General features: G+C 40.2%; 1 protein-coding gene across 7 annotated transcripts in view; it reads right to left on the reverse strand.

Moving 5' to 3' along the window:
- The window catches only part of KANSL1L (KAT8 regulatory NSL complex subunit 1 like), a 66,616-nt gene that overhangs the window by 48,284 nt on the left and 11,429 nt on the right, over window positions 1–6,903 (reverse strand). The window lies entirely within an intron of this gene.

Genomic DNA, 6,903 nt, shown 5'->3' on the forward strand with positions numbered 1-6,903 from the left:
GTTCTGTCATTCAGTTTCCAGAAGAGTTAGCTCAGAAGTGACCACCTCCATGATCCTGACCTCTACCATCCCTGCTGGTTCATCTCCTCCTCTCACTGGAAACTCCTGGGCCATCAAAGGCCTGTTGCCAACCATGTGACAGTGAAGTATTTGGGAGCAAGAAGCAACTCATACAACTATAGACTGATTACACTCAGGATAAAGAGCTAATTACATTCCTTGGTGGGAGTCACTGAAAACAATGGCAGAAGTTTATCATTTTGATGAAGGACTCAACTGAAAAGCAAAAAATCAGAAAGTCCTTCAGATGTTTAAATCCTACCCAGACAGCATATGACTCACAATGAATTTCATAAGACTTAACACACTGGGGAAAAAAAATCACAGAGCTCCCAATTCTCTTGGGAAGCTCACTCAGCTGTAGAAAAATACAAACCAGTTAATATTCACCACATGACAACTCTATCACAAACGCTCAACAGCATATTAGTATGGTGTGGGGCTCTCCCACGACCAGAGCTGCAAGCCTGTGAATTTCCTGAGCTGCCCCTAATTTTACACTACAGTCAGTTTTCCTGTGACTACACATGGCAATGCTCACAAAGCAGCTGGCCTGAATACAAGCATTTTCTTGCAAGCCATTAAGGTGAGCACAGGGCTTCTGATACCTTCTGTCAACACGCTGGTAAAATTTAATGTGTCCATTTTTTTTTTCTCTCTGTAAACACTGACAGTAAATAAGAGATTACCTATGAAAACTAGGAGATGGCATCATATGAAAAATTTAAATTAGGTGAATCCAGATATGTAGTGCATGTATTTTAGACAATCTTATCTAGATTTTACTCACAAGATAAAAATGCCCACTCCCAACAAAAACTTCCAACACTTGTAATGGCTGAACAAACATGTCCAACTATGAAATGACCCGTAAATGCTTTCTCAAGGACTAATTCTTCCAGCACACCTACTTAATGTTTGTTTTAAGAATGAACTAACTTCAGTTGCTGTTGAAGTATTAATTCCCCTGGACCAGTTAACGGTTAAACCCATAATAACCACATGATTAAAAAAAACTGAGTGCTGTTTTATGAACTCAGTCTCTCCTATGCATTCGAGAGTGCAAACAAGATTAAAACAAACTGCAATGAATATCATCCTCTGGTATCATATCTGATCAATACTACACAACAAAACACTATTTACTCTGACAGTTCGCTATCAGTCGTTGCTCAGATAATCCAGGAGTGCTTGCTGCAGTCTGACTGCAGAGAGCAATATGCTGCTGTTTTGTGACAACCAGCACCAAGTCAAGCTATGCCCTGGAAAAAAATAAATAAATTTAAAAAGCAGTCAATTAAGGGAAGTTCTCTGGTACTCAAAATTATACTGCAATCTCTGCAAACATCTGCAATCAGGTCATTCTTCTGGAGCCTCCAGGGTTGTTATCTTCTTTGGTGTTTAACAGAAATTTTTTACCTGGCAGAGATTTTCCTCTGAAACACTACACAGCTTCAGAACAGATGGGTTACAGTTCTCCCTATCATCTACAGACATCGGCAACTGCTTATCACAACAATTTCTGGCACCCACGCCTGGTCCCACCATCGCTGACATGCTGTTACCATTTAATACTTTCAGAATTGCATCCAATAACATATGTTGATACTAACACATAATATACAATCTATCTTCTCAAACCAAAAAACTTCATCCAGCTGAATATTTCTGCTAAACCATCAGGCCTGAAGTATTTATGCAGTAACACCAGAAATTATCAACCATACCTGTGATTTTCCCTTGAAGAGAAAATTCGTAGTACAGAACTAGAGTGGAGGAAAAAAATCAGGTTGCAACAGAGTAAGATTTTTACATCTTCCACGAGTAAGTTTAGAAGGGACGGTGGGAAGGGGAGAAGAGGAAAGCAATATTCAGGAAAAAAAGGCTGTAGAAGAAATCTGACAATATAAAAAGGAAAAGTCTTTGCGCTTGGATAGCAAAGGCGAAACTTCATAAGCATTTTGTATGCTCTCTCATCTGAGAAATCACATCTTCCAAACTGAAGAGATGCTACAGCCAATACAGCCTGCTACAGGGTTTCTGCAAAGAATCACGCTATTACTACAGGTTTTACATCAGAAACTGAACTGTTATACTTGCACTGCATTGGTAACTCAATTTAAGGCTTAGCAAAAGAAACTAAAAGTTCGGCTTCTTAAAACAGTGTTGTTTGTTACAGTGCTGAACTTTTCCAATGGCTGGTAGGTGCTTGTCATCTTCAATTCTGTTTACATAATTCTTTAGAGCTGTTAATGATAAAAGGCCAGATTGGTCAGTGGAGGTGGGGTCAGTTAGAATATTAACTGCCCAAGAAGTAAAAACCTGCAAAAGATGAACAAGCAGCACCAGTTTCTCTTTTAATAAAATAAAAAAATACATTGCAAAATGCAAATCTGCTAATGCCTTTTGTTGAAAATAAATTTTTAAGATTCCATTGGCTCCCCCAGAATCCCAACTTCCTCCACTAAACCTCAGCATGCTGTAAATCAGACCAATATGGAGCAAAGAAGCAGGTAGTTCTAACATGCAAAGAAAGAAACTTCAGGAACACCAGGGCTGCCTGGAAACAAGATTCTTTTCTTGCCTTTGAAATGGCACAACATCAATAGACTAACAACAAAACACCGGGAACACAGGCCTAGAAATCTCTGTAACTATTACACAACTGGCCTTGAAAAAGAAATCAAGAAAGTAGTGCTATGTCTGGATCTCACGCTCAACATAAAATACGATAGAGCTTACAATATATTCCTTTAAAGACATGTGCAAATGGAACATTATTACAGCATACAAGTAGCATATCAATGCTGTCCAGCCACTGAAGCTGGTCCCCAAATTTATACATCTATTCTCAAAAGGAATAGGTGAAATTCACGTAATTAATTCCAGCTTATAACTAATTTCTTTCTAGCTATATACAGTATCAGATTTCAATGTCAAAATGAATACAAAGCATATTCTTTTTTGAGACTTTTTGGATAGACAACTAACAGTCGATTCAGAACCTGCACGCCAGACACGCTGGAAATCATCAGCAGGTTTTTGGTAGTGGAGGGGCTGCAGCCCTGCAGAACAGGGGAAAACTGCCCAGGCAGGGACTGAAAGGAGACTCAGAAGTGCCTGTGACTGGTGGGGGAAGCCCACAGCAGAGCAATTGGGTGAGAAACGGGGAGCAACAGCAGCAAAAGCACCATCACACACTAACCTTCACCTCCTGCTGTCCCTCACCTCACTGAAGGGGGTGTGCCTTGATGTCAGGTGGTGTGAACAACAGGCCCACCACTGTCGGGGGGTGCTGCGGGGAATGGGCTAACAGGAGAGCTGGAAGAACCCCAAAGCACTCCTCTGGGTGGGAGGGCAGCTGAGCAGAGCTGGGACAGGTCCTACTCCAAGCCCTGAAGCCTGGACCCACCCGACCTGCGGGACCCAAAGGAAGCTGCAGAGGGGCTGTGCCGAGTGTGAAAGCCCTGGTCGGGGTGAGCCCCTCGCAGTGCTGCCCCAGCAGTGACCTGGCATCTGCCCTGGGAACACACCGGTACATCACAGAGTCCTTTGGTCCCCCTGCAGTTGCTGTAAGCACGCTCCGATTAGCAGAGGAGGAACCAACTAGTACTTGGCTGCCTGCTTTGCAGGGCAGGGATGGAGTCTGTGACAAGGTTAAAACCCTACAGTCTGGTCTGCAGGAACAGGGAGCGGAGACTATAATGAACGTAGGTTTGAACAGTTGCAGCCTTCTTGGTTTGGGCATTTTGTAGGAGCTTGGGGTGGAGTTTCACTGCTTCCCAGTCTACCCCCTTGGGCAGGGAGGGAGGGGTGTGTGTTATAATGCTCATATATTCAAACACGGATGTTCAGGTTTTTTTTTTTTCAATACCAGAATCAGTAATTAAAATTTTGCTAACTGAAAATTAAATTGATTTAAATTTCCCAACAGAAAACTTTTTTGCACCCACAACAGCTAGGTAAAATCTTTTGATGAAAATAAAATAATTTACACTTATTTCAGTTTCAGTAAAAAAAGAGCACAGGTCAATATATTTAAATCCAACATCTAAAGTTACATTCCTAACCCATATTTAGCTGTATGAATGAAACCCTGTTACAGGAGAGCATTCCTATTTTGGGAAATCTTTATGCACACTTTTTTATTTCATGTGAAAAGGAAAGCATTTAAATGATTTCCTGTATCAGGGGCCCACGTATGCTGATTTTCAAAGGCACTGGATGTATCCCTTTGAAGTAGATTCTCATGAAATCAGAGTTATCTATAAAATGAAATAACGCTGCCCTCACTTTACAAGGTGTTAAAAAGACAGTTCACTATTGTTTGTAAACAAATATTTTAATTAAAGCAAACACATTTCACAGCAAAAGAAAAAAAGCTAGCCATAAAGCACTGATTAATCAGCAGTTGACACTAAGCACTAAACTCTTGTCTACCATTTAATTAAGCATGCGAGGTTTCCATGTACGCGCGTGTGTCTGATTATTATTTTCTATTCTACTATACTATGTTCACTGTGTATTAAATTGCCATTCAGAAAAGTAATGCCAAGTTTTTATTTAATATGCATCCAACACCTATCTAGCTCAAAAGCTTTGACATTCCTGGCTCTGAGATTCCCTTGCAGGTTACAACTTGTTAAACCTTCTGCCTTTCATTAAAACCTTTCAGTCTGCTTTCAGCAGCTGCAAAAATATTAATGTAATTACAGGTTAGAAATCAGAATCCTCACTCACAAGAACATTACTCTGGTATTGTGAGAAGGAAGTCTTGCTCAAAAGCAAGTTATTATTACTGTACATGAGATCTCCAAAGAAAACCAGTAAATGCATGTGGGACCCTAAAGAAGTTGTAAATCCATCTTATGGAAATCCAACCAAGTGAGGTTGAATATATTCTGATATAATACATGTATCCCTAGAGTAAAAAGTAGAAGGTAATATAAAGCTATCTTTTCCTTCATTCCCTGGTAACAATTCTCCTCCCACATCCTAGTGATGGGAGCCAAGAATTAAGAGAACGGAATTAATGAAAAAGCAATGTATAAACCATTCCAAAATCAGCATTATTAGCACCTGTGAATTTATACTTATTCAAAAGCCCTCACATTAATTTTCTATGCAAATAAGACATTTCCCAGACCTGTAAACTAAAAAAGTCTTAAAAACTGGAAACAATTGGGGTTTTGTGCTTAAGAAAAACGGAGAGCAGTATTTAGTCCTGGCAGAGTTTCTTCCTCCTCTTCCCAAAAACAGAACTGACTTCTCAGATCAGGTATGAAGCAAAATTACAGCTCAGAGTGGAAAATTAGGATCTGACCTTGCAAAAACAAACAGCTTCCCCTTATAATGTGGCTCAAAGAGTAGCAATAAACCCCAGCCCCTGAGCAGTGCCTTCTATAGTGAGGCCTGCAGAACTGCATTGATGTTGCTCAATTAGCCATGAGAAAAAATGCTAGGAAAAATGGAAAATAATCTAGAACAAACAGATTAGAACTGGAGATACTAGTCATAATATTTTCTTCCTTCCTGTATTCTCTCCGCCTTACTGCTCCCCTCCCAACCAAGTATTTGTACTAAAAGCAGATTTCCCATCTTCTCCCTTTCCAACTAGCAATCTAAGGGAAAAAGAAGGGGGGAATGGGGGGTACTATCTCTGCACATTGTAAATGTTTCCAGGCACAATAAACTCTGTGAGCATGGAAAAATATAACAGCGCTTCTTCATCAGGCCTGAGGTTGCTGGAGGATAATCAGTAAAACATGTCTTCCAAAAAATCAGAGGAAAAGCATGAAAATATCTCTGAAGGGAAAAATCCCACCAAATGATGCAAAAGGACTGTATTCAGATGGGGGAAGGAGGACTAGAGAAACAGGGCACAGGACTTCTCATGAGTAGACAGAGCTACTTACTTTGCAGAAAAATCTATTGTAAGCAGGTTTTCTCCCTGATCAATTAGGTACATGTATTACTATTTGATAGAGCAAGCAGCTGTGTCTGACAAACCCCAGAGATGATCTATCTTTTGATTCTGGAAGATTATACACATAGTGCGTGTAGAAGAAAAACTCTACACCCTGCAACTTTAAAGGTTCTCAAATAACCACCCCAGCATTGGACTTTTGTAGTACACTGTAAACAACGAGAACTTCCTAAACACATCAGGAATACGCACAAAATACACAAATAACAATGTGAAGTTGGCCTGGAAGGATGTAATACATAGCTCCCAGAGTAAAGCTGTGTTGCTGAAAAAAACTTTCAGTTCACATCCTCCCCCAATTCACCTTGTTTGAAATCTGTGACCGTTTCTATGAATAATCTTCCATCTTCATGAAACACAAAGATCAACAAGTTCCAAGTAAATTCAGCTGGTGAAATGTTGTCCATGTTGCATTTCAAGTGGTTGATGTTAGTTGTGAATTCCTGAAGGAATGACTTATGGTCAGCTTTGTGATGCCCTCCTCGGGCCCTCCATCCACTTTGGTTGCTAATGCCTAAAAGGGAGCTAGTGAACAGCACCTAACTTCTGCCTTAGAGAAACCAAAGGGAAGTACTACCGTATCCCCTGTGAGCATCTTGGGAACTTCCTGCACCCAAAGCTGGAATGGTACTAGAATACACTACAAATTACTGATGGAAATCTGGTGCTTTGCCTAAGAAATCTTCCGTGAAAAGTGGCAGGTTAAAGACATTCATGAGCTGACACTAGCAGCAAAATGACAAAATTCCTGAGAAGAACCAACTGGGGTTTTTTTTATTTCTTTTTAGTAAATACTCAAAGGACCAAATGTGTTTTGATTAAGCTCTTGAAAGGGAATGAGGCTTTCCAATTATTCT

This window comes from Falco naumanni, chromosome 8, assembly GCF_017639655.2.
Source record: "Falco naumanni isolate bFalNau1 chromosome 8, bFalNau1.pat, whole genome shotgun sequence".
Taxonomy (NCBI): domain Eukaryota; kingdom Metazoa; phylum Chordata; class Aves; order Falconiformes; family Falconidae; genus Falco; species Falco naumanni.